This window comes from Anabas testudineus, chromosome 14, assembly GCF_900324465.2.
Source record: "Anabas testudineus chromosome 14, fAnaTes1.2, whole genome shotgun sequence".
NCBI classification, from domain to species: Eukaryota; Metazoa; Chordata; class Actinopteri; order Anabantiformes; family Anabantidae; genus Anabas; species Anabas testudineus.
In genome coordinates, this window is record NC_046623.1 from 65,243 (window position 1) to 81,617 (window position 16,375).

The window sequence follows — 16,375 nt, forward strand, 5'->3', positions numbered from 1 at the left end:
AAAGTATTTTGTGGGTCACGGCATTCAATTTCTGGTCAAGAGTCACTTTTTGGCAGGACACCTGAACAGTCTATACGAATTCAAAATTCACTTTTAGATGTCGTTCCTATACAATACACTAGCAAGCAAAGCTGCAGTGTCCTTAAATATCAATCCAAGCTTAAAATAAAACTGAACTAATTCCTGCATTGGCATTTTCACATAAGAAGATAGGAGACAGTGTGTGGAGAGCACTAGAAACTTTTTTTTCAATGTCCTTTAGGGGCTCCTTAAGTAAGAGTCCCAGTAAGAACCAAACAAATTGGACCAAAGAGCCTACTGTATGTGTCAGCTAGTGAGATAACTTACACTGACTCAGGGTCAGTGGAATTGTTTTAGTGAATAATGTCTTTCACTAGAAGAACTTAATTAGGGATGTACTGAAATGTTGTAATGTTTGAGTAAGGACTGATGACTTTGACTATTACATAAACTCAGAAGCCAAAATAATTGGCATTATTTTTCTCCACTAAATCTATGAGCATGTGAAATCACTCTAAAAAAGTGTCTTTGTTTCCTGGCATGGACATACAACACTGGTGTCCTTGGTCACATTAGTATTGATTAATTAATATGTTCAAAATTACAACTTTTTGCCATCATCAGTGCATTAAGTGCATTCTCAGTTACCAGTTACCTATACAAAATCCACTTTTTGTTCTTTTTTGTACAAATATAGGACTCTGTGGTGTATGTAGATACACACCAAGTATGTTAGAAGTGTAATCCCTCCTTTTTTAAACACTTTTCTGTTTTGTGGAAACATTTTGCACTGTTTGTGCTTGAAATTACGTTGATATAGTTTCTCCTCAGACTTGGCCCAAACACCACATATAAAAGCCTCGACCAAAAACCTGCAGTCCACCATTGTTTTCCTTCTTATAGCAGACTCACTCAGACAACAGCAAAATGGTAGCAGCAAAGCTGAAAGCACATGGCTCACTTGTTGGATGTAGGGATGAATGCAGAGGTCTCTCTTCTTACTCCCATCCTCACAGAATCTATAAAAACTTGTGTAAAGATTTGTGTGTGTGTGAAGTTCCGACTGTTCGTGGTTGCAGGATTCACTTCAAGGCTAAAGCTCAAAGATGGACTGATTCTGTCTGTGACCTTAACCTTGATGTCAGTCCAAGTTTAAAGCTGTAAGTGTTGCAACACCAAGAGTTTTGTCTTGGTTTGTTTACTTGGTCTTCTTGTTGAATGTACTATAGCTACATTAGCTGTACAGTAACACTACACAGCTAATACGGCAACCATTAACTTCTCCCATACTGCAGAGCAGGAGAAATATTTGGGCTAATTACACAGCAGGACAGTCAAGATGTCTTGTGAAACGTTTGTGAAACTATTTTTATGGCAGTAGTAGATTGGATGATAGTAAATTAGTATCTGTTTATCTGACATCATCATGACTTTGTATAGCTCAGCTTTGTCTGCTGCTAACTCATAGTGCGTTTGCATATGTCATGGATGTGTCTGCAAAGATGCAGGGCAGGAGGAAGCTCCTTCTCAAAAAGTTGTTTTTAAGAGGTTTTGTCCACACACATATTTAAACTTGCCGCTAACTATAATGTACAGGCACATTTTGGGACTCGGACTTGGGGACCTGTTTTTGAAAATAGGTTCTTTAAAATATATCTGAGCATTGTCATGTGCCTGGTTGAGCTCTGCTGAAATTTTGAAGATGATGGACCATGTGGGAAATATAAGACTTCTGGTGGGATCACTGCAGGTTTCTTGTAAACTGCAACCCTCACTAAATCCTTTCAAATTTTTCAGATTGAATACAATATGTTTTGCTTAGGTTTGTAATGGGTGTTATCAGCCATTACCATATGAATTAAGTCCTTTCAAGTAATTAGTATGTATGTTTGTAGGCATTTGTGAAAAATCTTGTAAAGAAATATTTTCACACTGGCACATAAATGAAGTGCTTTGTGACATTTTAGTATTTATCATTATAAAGTGCTGTTAGCATGACAGTAGTGTCAACAAGTAATTGCCTTTCAAAATGTTTTTCAGATAGAAGTGACCTTTTCTTGACAGTGCTGATGAGGTTTTTGAAACAGTTGGAGAGAATATTTTTGTAACAGATACATCTCTGATTTCATGAAACCATCTCTGAGCTAAAAAGGCCTCAGTTCTGCAACACCCAATCACAAACTTTTTTTTTTTTTTTGCAAATAAATAAAAAACTCTGCAGTCCTATTTGCTTTTTCATTTGTGGCATTAAAATATAATTGCCTCCACACCTGTCATGATTTAGATTGCCATTGTTTTGGACATGTTGAAACATTTGGTTTAGATTTCTTTAAAAAATTAAAAAAATGCCTTTAAAATTTAAACTGTGTTTATCATCTATGCACAAAGAGTAACCTTCAACATCAATATTGTGGTAATTCTTCTTTCACAGTGTGTTTCCTGTTCATATACATGCTACTAAATTTTGTCATTGCTGTACTATTTGTTTTTCATTGATCACATAGTTTCTTTTATTTAGTCATTGAGCTTTCATTCTGTATACCTTTTTTGACAAACTGGCATAATTACCAAATAATTGTGTCATAAATAAGTTAGTATTAATATAATTATTTTGTTAAATAAATTAATGCTACATACATAAGTTATTCATGTTTTAATTAACACTAATTAACATTAACATCACTGGAAAGTTTAACTGGATGTATCAGAGTCACCTGATCCGTTTGACTATAAGCTTAATAAATAAGGAAAGTTTTAGTTGGGTGTGGCTGTGGCTCAAAAGGTAGGGTAGGATTGGTGGTTTGATTCCCGGCTGCCATGCCAAAGTGTCCTTGGGCAATATACTCCAAGTTACCCTTGGTGAGTCAGCTCTGCCATCGGTGTGTATGTGTGCTTGTGTGCGCGAATGGGTGAATGAGACGCAGTGTAAAGCACTTTGAGTACCAATTAGGTAGAAAAGCGTTATATAAGTGCAGACCATTTACCTTTTAACTGTATGATCATACTGGAGGGTGTACAGTTGCATCTTTGGGATACAGAGATGTTGTACTGGATTCAGGACACCTGTTCCACAGCTGTTGTCCAGCTGTAGGACAGCAGCAGGTTTGGCCCTGGAGTTTAGGTATATTATTTAAACAAAAGCAATTAATTAATAAATGGTATAAAATTTAAATTCAATTCAACTTTATTTGTATAGAGCTTTTTACAATTGACATTGTCACAAAGCAGCTTTACACAACAAAGTAACTATGGAACTTTACATGAACAGTGAATGTGTATGAATCATAATAATCAGATTGTCTCTGATGAGCAAGCCGAGGGTGACGGTGGCAAGGAAAAACTCCCTGAGAAGGCAACCGGAAGAAACCTTGAGAGGAACCAGACTCAACAGGGAACCCATCCTCAGTTCAGTATAACAGTTCATGTCTTTTAAGTTAATATGGAGTCCAGTTAGTTATTGGAGGCTCTGATAGACTTGTAGGAAATTCCAGTTTAATGCAGATCCTATAATTTTATTTTTGTTGTATTTATCCGCCACACCTCAAAGACCGGTCCGTGAAAATATTGTCTGACATTAAACCCTTCCATGGCGCAAAAAAGGTTGGGGACCATTGCTCTACAGTCCTCACATATAATTGGTAGGAAATCTTTGGGAAGTCTTGAAACAACAAGTAAAATAACAAACAAACAAGTAAATAAATCCTGCTGAGGACAAAAGCTTTGTGTCAAAGAAAAGAACTTGGTAGATGCCCAAGTACACATTTATAATTAATAGTGTGTTTTGACTGTTTATTTTTTTTATAAATGTTAGTGTATGCATGCCTTTTATGCGTATGCATAATTCCAAGGTCACCTGCTTGACAAAAAATGTTTTTACAGTGGGTGCAATATCTTGGATCTTTCATTCTTTTTAAATAGGGTGGCAAAAATATAATCACATCAATACAGTTAAAAATAAACTGAGTAGTTATTGTCATGATTCCATCCTCCTTGCTGCCTGTCTTTCCCACATGCCCTTATTTTGACAACTTCCTGTTTCCTCCTCCCAGCCTAATTACCCTCACTCACCTGATTGACTGCACCTGGTTTCCCCCAGATTGCATATAAAGACCTGCTCACCTTCCTCCCCTGCCAGATAGTCTGACCTCAGTCCCTAAATAGACCTATCCAGCATTTCATTCGGACTCCCATTTTTGATATTTGGACTCTGCCTGCCCTGGGTCTTGCCTTCTTGCCTGGCCCTCTGGAACTGTGAGTTTTTCCCTCCTGCTCTGCGTTCTTCTTTCCTCCTTCCCCTGCTCACAGTACTGGACCTGTTCCTGCTCCTGCCTGTTTCCCCTTCCTGGACCTGGACCCCTCCTACTCAGTCTCTACCTGATTCCCCTCACTGACTGACCCTGCCTGACCTGATCCTGTTTCGTCCTTACCGTGAGTGTTTTTCCCTAATCTGTTCTCTCCCTCATTGTTCCCTTCCCTGCTCAAGCTGTTTGGATCTCCTTAGTGTTTTGATCTGGACTGTGTTTGCTATTGTGGATTTTGCCTGCCAGATCTATCACTGCCCTATAGTGTTGACCTGGATTGCTCCTGACCACGAATTTTAGCCTGCTGGATTTAATGTTGTTCTGCCCCTGTACTAATCATCAGACTTCGTTAGCACCCTGTGCATTGGACTGTGGATTCTGTCATCATAATCTTTATTTGGATTTGGACCGTTTTCCCCCAGCATACTTCTGCAAACTGTTATCTCCTGGACTCATTACACTGTTGCCAGCCGCCATTCCCGGCATTCACTGGCTCCATCTGCTCCACGTGCTCTCTGTTGGTTGGCCATATTGGCCGTGACGTCACATCACCAACTACTTCCGGTTAACCCAGACCTCCACACTCACCCTGCACTGACAAGTTTCCTACAAGTACTCATCTGACTGTTTCCCTTGTACCCTTGTTATTAATAAAACCTTAAACTCTTTCCTGTACTCTGTTATCTCTGGCCATGGAGTCCTTCATCCAGCTCCTGACAAGTTATAACCTTGTAAAAGAAAAATTCTGAGCAGAGCTGCTTAGATTTTTATCTAATAAAGGGGCCAGTGAGTGCAAGTGTCAATCCTGAATTGAAGTGAGGTTATAATCATTAATGAGCTGGTAAATTTCAAGATATTCTAAAGTGTGAGTTAGGGTGTTTTTTTTTTTTTTTTTTTTTTTTTTTTTTTTTTTTTTTTCCCCCAATCTGAAAGTCAAGTCATCCACACCTGGTTTCCATCACTTTCAATTGATCAAGCACTTCATCCATCTCTACATTAGGGGTGGCTGTGGCTCAAGGTAGAGCAGTTGTCTGCCAATCACGGGACTGGTGGTTTGAGTCCCGGCTGCCATGTCACATGCCAAAGTATCCTTGGGCAAGATACTGAACTCCAAGTTGCCCCCGGTAATTCAGGTCAGTGCCATCAAGGTGTGCTTGTGTTTGTGAATGAGATGCAGTGTAAAGCGCTTTGATTACCAGCTAGATAGAAAATACCATTTAAATTCTCTTTTAACCACTTACTATGTAATCTGATTTGGATGCTAGTTTAACCTTGACATTGTCAGATTCCATGGCCAGAGAAAACACTAAAGACAGAGTAGAGTTAAAAATGGTTTTATTGACAATAATATAATGCAATTGATAATTCAGGTGTCCAATGAGGCGGACGCTGGCTGGGAACAACAACAAGAGGGAATGGCAGTCTATGAAAGGAGAAAGAGTTAGCGTGAGGCTTGGATGAATGTTGATAGAGGGGACTCGAGGGGTGAGTTGAAAGTGAGGGATGAAGATGTCAGTGAGAGTGATGACCAGGAAAATACGTGCCACAGTAGTGGAGTGTTTCCGGTGCGGCTTCCATAGCAAAAAATTCAGAATCCAGGGACAGTCCAGGTCATAAACAAAGGGAGGTTCCAACAGGCAAAGGTTGCAAGACAATCCTGATCATACACAGAGACAGTTCAGTGAAAAGGTTCTGCAGAGTAGCAGAGGTTGAGAACACACTCCAGGTCATACACAGAACACAGATCCGAGAGAATTCCAGTAAGCAAAATCCACAGTAGATAACACAGTCTGGGTCAAAACACTAGGAGGTCCACACAGAATCAGAACAGGGAAGGGAACAATGAGGTAGGGGTCAGATCAGGAGATGCTTTATTTGCAATTCTAAATCACATTTCTGGTTAACATGTATTTGCCCATTAATGTTTAACATAGTATGGTTTAAAGCTGAACCATCAAGAGACTGTTCTGTCTCACATTCCCTTCCATTCCATCTCCGTTTTGTTTTATTTGTTTCTTTTGTTCCATGTTCTTCTTGTTCTTCATTTATTCAAATTGTTAAGAGAAACAGATGTCCTTGATAATTATTTACTAATGAACTTGCATTGTTCCTCATCAGAGAAGCGTGTCTTGATCTGTCACCTGGACCATGGGCCGAATTTATTGCCAATGATGTTAAGGGGAGAGAAGTGGCCAATCCTGGTCCTTGAAGGCCATTTTCCTGTTTTTTTCCAACCATCCCTGCGCTTACAACTTCTGATTGACTGAACACGCCTGATCCAGGTAATCAGCGGTGTTATACCCAAGTTATAGTTTTTTCTTGTTATGATATATAGCCAATCAACCAATCAATTTTCTTTTTTTTTTTTTTTTTTTAATTTACTACAGTGTCATATTTCTTAACATTTTTTGTGTGCCACTGGGATTGCCTAAACAAGGACTGTCTAACAACTGTGGAATGTTTGTAGTAATGGTAACACAGTCACTTCAATTGTCTGGGTTGTATTGATATAATCACTAGATTTTTCTCAACAGTATGCATTCTACTTTGTGATGGGAGTACCCTTTTGCTTCACAGAGGTAAAGTCACAAATAGAAGTCATTTCCATATCATGCTTCATGGTGGAGTTTATTTCACTAAATTTGATCTTGTGATATTCACAGATGGACATGATCAGGATCCACCAGCCAAAAGGATAATATAATATAAAATTATGTGTAAGTGAGTTTGAATTTCTTTTTTTTTTTTGCCAAGCTTCATGTGGTGATGACCACACCTATGCCAAGGGAGATAGGCAGATAGTGTTCCTGAGGTTAGACTCACTATTCATTGTTACTTTCATTTAGTTTTCATTGTTGTTGTTCTGTGTGCATAGATCTGTGTAAACTGAAAACTGTTTTTCCAAATGCTGCCTTACCATATACTTGAAGCTGTGCTCCAGGAGGTGGTCTTACAAACAGGGAGATCCAGGAAGTTTAATAAAAGGTAACTGTGGTTTTGAAACACGCCTAATTTTAAGTATGGTGTGGTCCATGAATACATTTTGGGAGTAGGGGGTTGTAGATAGGGGATATTTTCCATAATATGTATAACATTAGCTGAGATTGAATGAGCCCTTATTCACTCATGTTAAATTAGTTAAGCAGCTAAAACTAAATGTTCAAACTAATTTATGTTTAAATCCAAGACATTTTCTAAGGAGTAATTTAGCACACAGTGCAGCATTTACCCACATTCTACAGGTCCCCTGAAGAACAATTATGAGGTACTTGAAAACCAAATCCAAAAACCCAAAATCCATCCTTTCGACTATGCCTTTGGTGTGGTCTTGATAATATATTTACTATTATTATTGCATGACAATGACCAAGTTTCACAATGTAGCATAGTGTATAAAATGTTTAAATTGATTTGTTTGACATTAAAATTCATGTTGTAATCATCTGGACAGTTATTATTGTGTTTCTCTGTTATTGGAGTTATGAATTGCACCTGAGTTTGCATGTCTTTACAGCCTATAAAAAAATGCAACTCCTTTACATAACTCCTCTACATAACATCTCCATTGGCTTTCTGTCTTCACTATGTGTCAACTTATGTTGTCACACATGACATGTAAAAATAAATTGTATTATTATATACAATATATTATTATATATTGCTTTTGCAAAAGTAAAAACTTTTGGAAAGTTGTGCATTTCTCAAGTAGCTAAAATCAGCAGTTAAATTATTACTTTTACTATTTTGATCACACACCTGCATGGTGACAAACCTTGGGGGAAATCATCTAATTGTATATTTTCACCAGACAGAAGGGTTAGAGTTAAGGTCAGACAGGAGCAAAATGATGATGATTTTGTCTTGCTAAACCATACACATTTTTGGATAATTTTTTCCCACAGTACATATTTGTTGAGATCTTGTTGAAACTTTTCTGTATATTTATATTGTAATATACACTGGTTTTACTTTTACTGACTGGCTTTTCCAACAGTTTTACATAATTACTCAGCTGTCTTCTTCTTCTCTTTCGGCTTTTCCCATCAGGGGTCGCCACAGCGAATCATCCTTTTCCACCTAACTCTATCATGGGCATCTTCTACCCTAACACCAGCCAACCTCATGTTCTCTGTTAACACGTCCATATATCTCCTCCTTGGTCGTCCTCTTGCCCTCCTGCCTGGCAGCTCAATCTCCAACATCCTTCTACCAATATATTCACTATCCCTCCTCTGCACATGTCCAAACCATCTCAGTCTGGCCTCTCTGACTTTGTTGCTAACACAGGCCACGTGAGCCGTTCTAACCTGGTCACTCCTAAGGAGAACCTCAACATCTTCATCTCTGCTACCTCCATCTCAGCCTCTTGTCTCTTTCTGACTGCTACTGTCTCTAACCCATAAAGCAGAGCTGGTCTCACCACTGTCTTGTAGACCTTTCCTTTGAGTCTTGCTGACACTCTTCTGTCACACAACCATCCTGACACTTTCCTCCACCCGCTCCAACCTGCCTGCACTCGCCTCTTCAGCTCTTTTCTACACTCCCCATCACACTGAACTGTTGACCCCAAGTACTTAAACTCCTGCACCTTCTTCACCTCAGCCCCCTGTAACCTAACGTTTCTACCTTGCTCCCTCTCGTCTAGACACATATATTACATGTATTCTGTCTTACTACGACTGACTTTCATGTCTCTTCTTTCCAGAGCAAACCTCCACCTCTCTAGCTTCCTCTACCTGCTCTCTACTCTCACTGCAAATCACAATGTCATCCGCAAACATCATTGTCCAGGGAGATTCCTGTCTGACCTCATCTGTCAACCTGTCCATCAGCATAGCAAACAAGAAGGGACTCAAAGCTGATCCTTGGTGTAGTCCCACCTCCACCTTGAACTCCTCTGTCTGACCTACAGCACATCTCACCGCTGTCATACTTCTCTCATACATGTCCAGGACTACTCTGACGTACCGTATTTTCCGCACTATAAGGCACAATGCACACATAAGCAGCACCTTCAATGAATGGCCTATTTTAAAACTTTTTTTTTATATATAAGGCGCACGGCATTATAAGGCGCATAGAATAGACGCTACAGTAGAGGCTGGTGTTACTTTATGCAACATAAGATGGAGCTGCGCTAAAGGGTATGTCAACAAAACAGTCAGATAGGTCGGTCAACCTTTATTAATAGATTACAAACCAGCCTTCTGACAACTCCGTTCACTCCCAAAATGATGTTGATGATGTGCTCTGGCCGTGTCAGGCCTTTCAGTTCAAGTGATAAATGAATAACAATAAGTTGTGACAAAGGCAGCTAAAAAGTATTATAGTATTGTTCTTAAAATTTGTCAGAGTGAGAGTTGTGTATTTTAGTTGATCTTTGTTAAGATAATTAGTTACAGAGTGAGCGCTCTTTCCACTGTGTTCAATAGTACAGCTTTGACTTATTTTCTCCATCGGTAAATTAAGCTAGTTTCCACAGTAAAACCAACTGGTTCATGTATTTGCCGAGTGTGCTTTATACGGTTGTGCCTTGGAAAGCATTTGTCCTTGTAAGTATTAACATGTTTATTGTCATTAGAAGTATGTTAGTTGTTACCTGTTACATGTGACAAATTACGTGTGCGTGTTATTGTAATTAGCTTCATTCAAGTCAAGCTAGCGTGTGCGAGTGCAACCTGGCTTCCACTACTCTTTCCCACAGCTTCATTGTGTGGCTCATCAACTTTATTCCTCTGTAGTTGCTGCAGTTCTGTGTGTCACCCTTGTTCTTAAAGATCGGAACCAGAACGCTTCTCCTCCATTCCTCAGGCATCTTCTCACTCTCTAGAATCCTATTGAACAAACTCCACTGTTGTCTCTCCTAAGCACTTCCACACCTACGTCATCAAGACCAACAGCCTTTCCACTCTTCATCCTTTTCAGAGCCTTCCTCACCTCATCCTTTCCAATCTCTGCTATTTCTTGCTCCACAACATCCACATCTTCCTCCCTTCTTTCCCTGTCATTTTCCTCATTCATCAGTTCCTCAAAATACTCCTTCCATCTTTTCTGCACACTCTCCTAGGTTGTTAGCACCTTTCCATCTTTGTCCTTAATCACTCTTATCTGTTTTACATCCTTCCCATCTCTATCTCTCTGTCTGGCTAGTCTGTACAAGTCCTTCTCTCCTTCCTTTCTGTCTAACCTGTCATACAGCTCATCGTAAGCCTTCTTTTTGGCCTTTGCCACCTCCCTCTTCACTCTGCGCTGCACTTCCTTGTACTCCTACAGAGGGGGGAGGAATTGTACAGATTTATTGCCACAGGTAGAAAGGATCTTCTGTGGCGCTCTGTGGAGCATTTAATGTTTAGTCTTTGGCTGAACGTGCTCCTCTGTCCAGCCAACACATTGTGCAGTGGGTGGGAGGGATTGTCCAGGATGGAGAGGAGTTTCCACCACCAAGTGTCTTTACCTTCCTTCACATTTCCAGATGACACACCTAGCACCTTCCTACCTGTTTCCCTGATAACTTTTGCTGTGGTTTCCCAGTCATCTGGAAGCTCATCCTGACCACCCAGAACCTGTCTCAACTTCTGCCTGAATTCCTCACAAGTTTCTTCATTCTTTAGCTTCCACCACTTGGTCTTCTTTTCTGTCTTCCCTCTCTTCTTCTTCCTGACCTCCAGAGTCATCTTACACACCACCATGGGGTGCTGTCTGGCTATACTCTCTCCTACCACCACTTTGCAGTCACTAACCTCTCTCAAATGACCTCGTCTACATAGGATGTAGTCCACCTGCGTACTCCTACCTCCACTCTTGTATGTCACTCTGTGTTCCTCTCTCTTCTGGAAGTAAGTGTTGACTACAGCCATTTCCATCCTCTTAGCAAAGTCCACCACCATCTGTCCTTCCAGATTCCTTTCCTTTACACCAAACCTGCCCATCACCACCTCATCACCTCTGTTGCCCTCACCAACATGCCTATTGAAGTCTGCTCCAACAACAACTCCCTCTCCTCTGGGGATACTCTCTATGACCTCATCAAACTCACTCCAGAATCTCTCCTTCTCTTCTAACTCACAGCCAACTTGTGGAGCATACCCACTGACTACATTCACCATCACCCCTTCAATTTCTAGCTTAAGGCTCATCACCTTGTCTGAGACTCCACCTCTAGGACATTGTTCACAAACTCCCCCTTCAGGATCACTCCTACCCCGTTTCTCTTCCTATCCACACCATGGTAGAACAGTTTATATCCTCCTCCAATACTACGTGCCTTGCTGCCCTTCCACCTTGTCTCCTGCACACAGTACATCTACCTTCTTCTCTCCATCATGTCTGCCAGCTCTCTGCCTTTCCCTGTCATTGTGCCAATGTTAAGAGTCCCTATTCTCAAACCTATGCTCCTGCCTTTTCCCTTCTCTCTCTGACCACAAACCCTTCTGCCACCCCTCTTTCTTCGACCAACAGTAGTCAAATTTCACTGCTCCATTCCAACTTCAACAGCCAGGTATATTTGAATTGCATCACAAAACCAAAATGGCAGCTCCCACAAGCAGAGGCGGGGACATGTCATCCATCTTTATATACATGATGGGTGTGACTTTTAGATCTACTCAAAACTTGCCCTTCCATTGTTTGACCCAATGAGCCTATTCAGGCCAAAGGTGGAGGATACATTTTTAGTCTCTAACCAACTATCTGACAAAGCTACTTAGATGAGTAGTGAAACACTTCAACCTAACAACAGGGATGTCCAGTCGCCATGACTCAACTTCCAGGTTTATCACATTATATGTGTTACTTTTTCAGAGCTCTGTACATAAAAATATGGGCAGAAACGATTAACAGTTAGATTAACATTAACTGTAGCAATGTTCCAATTTAGAAATTCTGTAATTTACACCACCTAATGGTACAGTATGATGTTCTTGATTCTGGAGAACACTCCGCCAACTGTTGGCAGAGTTATTTTTTGACTTTTGTGACAATTTTGATGGTTCATGATCCATGCTCAATGATAGGGCAGTGTTTCCCATACATAGATTTTACATGGGTGAACTGCCTTTTTTAAAAACCTGCAAGACTGATGCCATCCATGATCAGTTATCTAGAGGATTTTTCCCCCCACGCTCTAACATGCCTGTTGGTTAGTTATTTGCTAACTGACTTTTATCTTAGATCTTTAGATCCAATTTTCCTTTAAACAATCATTCCTGTGTAGAAGAAGGATTGACATAACACAGACCTGCCTCCTGCCTCATCCAACACATACATAGTATAATTGTTTTGTGTTAGTTTCAAATGCTATTATTTCTCATAATTTACATCTTCATCACCATCTGACTCAAACTTTTTACAAGTACCACCTCAGAAAATATTTGGCTCTCCAAGTATCCCCATAATGACAGACATTAAAATACAGCAGCATAGTAGGCCTATGACTATGCACAGTTTAAAAAACGATTAATGCTGCAATGCTGAGTTCAGTGCATCTCAGGGGCTACCTGGATGCAAGCTGTACACTGTTGAAAACTTTTGTTTTCAACAGTGTAGGCACAAGGTGGAGTAGCAGCTTGCATCCACGTAGCCAAAACAAAAGTGTCCATGGAAAATGTGCCTTACTTACAAAGATGTGTAATCAACAATATTCACTCAATTCTGCCCTATGGCATATACTGTATATGTCTCATTCACAAGAATATAAGTGTGTAAAATGTTGCAAAAGTGTGCAATCTCTCTTATTAACTATCTTTAAAACATTGGGTAATAAAAGGCATGCAAATAATTGTGTCAAGAAAGCAGCACACAGCTGCATGAGGCCCGAGTGTCGAATCAAAGTGTAGGTTGTAAATAATGGTGACATCTTTTTGGAAGTAGCATCATATTTCTCCTACGTTAGCTTCTCTCCATTGGCTCCCTGTTAAATCCAGAATTGAATTTAAAATTCTTCTCCTCACTTATAAATCCCTTAATAATCAGGCTCCATCTTATCTTAAAGACCTCATAGTTCCATATCTTCCAAGCAGAACTCTACGTTCTCAGACTGCAGGTTTACTTGTGGTTCCTAGAGTTTCCAAATGTAGAATGGGAGGCAGAGCCTTTAGCTACCAAGCCCCTCTCCTGTGGAACCAGCTCCCAGTTCAGGTTCGGGAGGCAGACCCCCTCTCTACATTTAAGACTAAACTTAAAACTTTTCTTTTTTATAAAGCTTACAGTTAGAGATGGATCAGGTGACTCTGAACCATCTCTTAGTTATGCTGATATAGCTTAGTCTACTTGGGGACCTCTACTGATAAATTGAGCTCCTCTCTCCTTTCTCCTGTATCAATGCAAATGCCACCATTGCATGTCATTAACTTTGTGTCTTCTCTCTCTTTTAGTTGTGTTTCCTCCTCTCTGTCTCCTTTTCTCTGTACTTTTCTGCAGGTATCCTCGGCCTGGAGCTGTACATCTCCAGAATCCAGTTGACCTGCCCAATGTTCTTGCTGCTTGTAGTTGTTTTTGTTGCATGCTGTTCTTTTCTCTCTTCTCTTTCCACTCACCACAACCGGTCGAGGCAGATGGCCACCCACTATGAGCCTGGTTCTGCTGGAGGTTTCTTCCTCTAAAGGGAGTTTTTCCTCTCCACTGTTGCCTAAAGCTTGCACAAATGGGATTGTTGGGTTTTCTCTATAATTTTTTGTATAATTATTTTCTGTAAGGTCTTAAACCTTACACTGTAAAGTGCCTTGAGATAACGTCTGTTGTAAATTGGTGCTATACAAATAAAATTGAAAAAAATAAATAAATAAATAAATTGAATTGAATCTAAGAAAAACTTAACTCTGCTTGGGAGGAGCTCTGGGCAAACCAGAAGTATATTTAAATGCCTCTATGTCTGATTTTTAGGAAGAACTTCACAATTTTTGGCAATGTTAAGAAGAGAATTTTATCTTGTCCATTTCAGTCTGTTCTCTTGGATAAACGCATCTAGTATGTGGAAAATGTGCTTTACTGTAGGTCTGGTCAAGTGACAAGTGACTTGCAGAACATAGACTCCTCCTAAACCATCATTTTCATGTTCTCACATAACCCACTAAATAAAATAAAGATGAAAATTAAAAATTTCTATTAAATTCAATTAAAGTTTATTTGTAAATTGTCAAATGAAAAATATTACAGTATACAGAATTATATAGAAAACTGAACAACCCCACTTGAGCAACAACTAGGTGGCAGTGGAGAGGAATAACTATCTTTAGAGGAGGAAACCTCCAGTAGAACCAGACTCAGGTTGGGCAGCCATCTGCCTCAACTAGTAGGGGTGAGTGGAATGAGACTGATGTACAGCTCAGAGGCCGAAGATACAGAGAGAGGGAGACAAAGAGTAAGGAAGCACAACTAAAGGAGAGAGAAGACACAAAGGTGGCATTTGAGAGAAGAGAAGAGGGGAAGAGCTCAGTGTATCAGTAGAGGTCCCCCAGCAGACTAATCTATCTCAGCATTCAACTCAATTTTAATATTCTATATTTCATTGGGATTAAAGGAGAAGCTGGTCATTATACGTTTGTTTGTTTTCATTCCCCGAATTCCAGTTTATCTGTCATTTATAGAGAAATTGAATATAGTTTAAGGCAAACACAGTTAAATTGGTGGACATGGTTTGTATCTTAAATGACCATATTGATATTAAACTCTTTTGTTGACGACACTTGATGTTTTTGTAAGGTCATAAGTTGGTTTGTTTTGACTCTCTCTAGTTTTAAAAGAATGAATTTAAAAATTACTAAAAAGCTCTTCTAATGCAATTTTGCAATTTGTTTTTTGTCATTTAAAGAGTAGATTGAATATAATTTAGTGTGACTGAAACTGCCAGGGCAGCTTTAATGAATACCTGAAAGCCGAAGGATTTGCAAAATATTGCAACACTGAGTCATCAAACAGTGTCTTTTGCTGGATTAAGTCCTGTGTCAAAACCATGACATGATAACCTTTGATACCACAGTAAAGGCATCTCATTTGCTTTTGTAGATGGGTCTTGATAAGCTGTGGGATAGCAATGAATTAAACTCAACTTAATTAAACAGCTTATGTTAAAATATCTCTTACAAAAATCTGCAGCGTAAGTTGAACACCGACATGTGCACAAGAGAGTGTGTTGATGTACAGCAACATTTAGGCACACATAATTTGTTATCATTTTTAACCAGTCATTATAAAGGTAATGTGTATTGATTTCTGCCATAGCAGCCTCTCTGTTTTGTCTGCCTGCTGCTGCATGTCTGAAACATATGGAGAAAGGGTTGGGAGAGTAGTTACACAGTTAGGACAGAACATATAGAGTAACAGGAAATGGGGATCATGTCTCAATTGCATTGGCTAGAGAGAGAGACTACATCAGTCATAGTCAGAAGGTTGTGTATCTCAGTTTGTCACCTCTACAATGTCCCAGGTCTCCCAACTTGATTGGCTTAGTCAGCAACAGGTGTGGCTGTTCTGCTTTAAACAAGTAGGTAAATAAAAACTAAACAAATAAAACAATCATGTAATGAGATGCAACACAACTTTATATTCTGGATTTATTCAGTTCTAGTAATTAAACAGATTTTACTTACCTGAGGTATCAATAAAGTGCCGTCAGTTAGTCAATTAGTCATAACACAAATGTAGTATTCACATGTAGATTTTATGCAATTTTATGAGATACAAATGGAATACATTTCTTTTTTTGAAATACAAACTTGCTGGAATGTTTCTCAATTCCAGTGTGCTAGTCGATTCTGATCTTTTATCTAATGTAGAGTTAACTTTGCAGTATGCAAATTAATTAAATTCTACTCCAAAGTGTAAAATCAAACCACATTTATAAAACACTGTTTTATTTGACAAAATAGCAAAAAGCTAGTAAATTGAACGCTTAAATAATGCTTTGTAAAAGAAAAAGGTGAAAAAAAAAAAAAAAAACATTTAGATCCATTAAAAAACTTTGTTAAAAAAACTCTCTAACTTTGTTTTATATCGGTGAAGATTCTCAGTCGCCCAGGTGAAGTTATCTGAAAGTTGAGTCATGGCAACTGGACTTC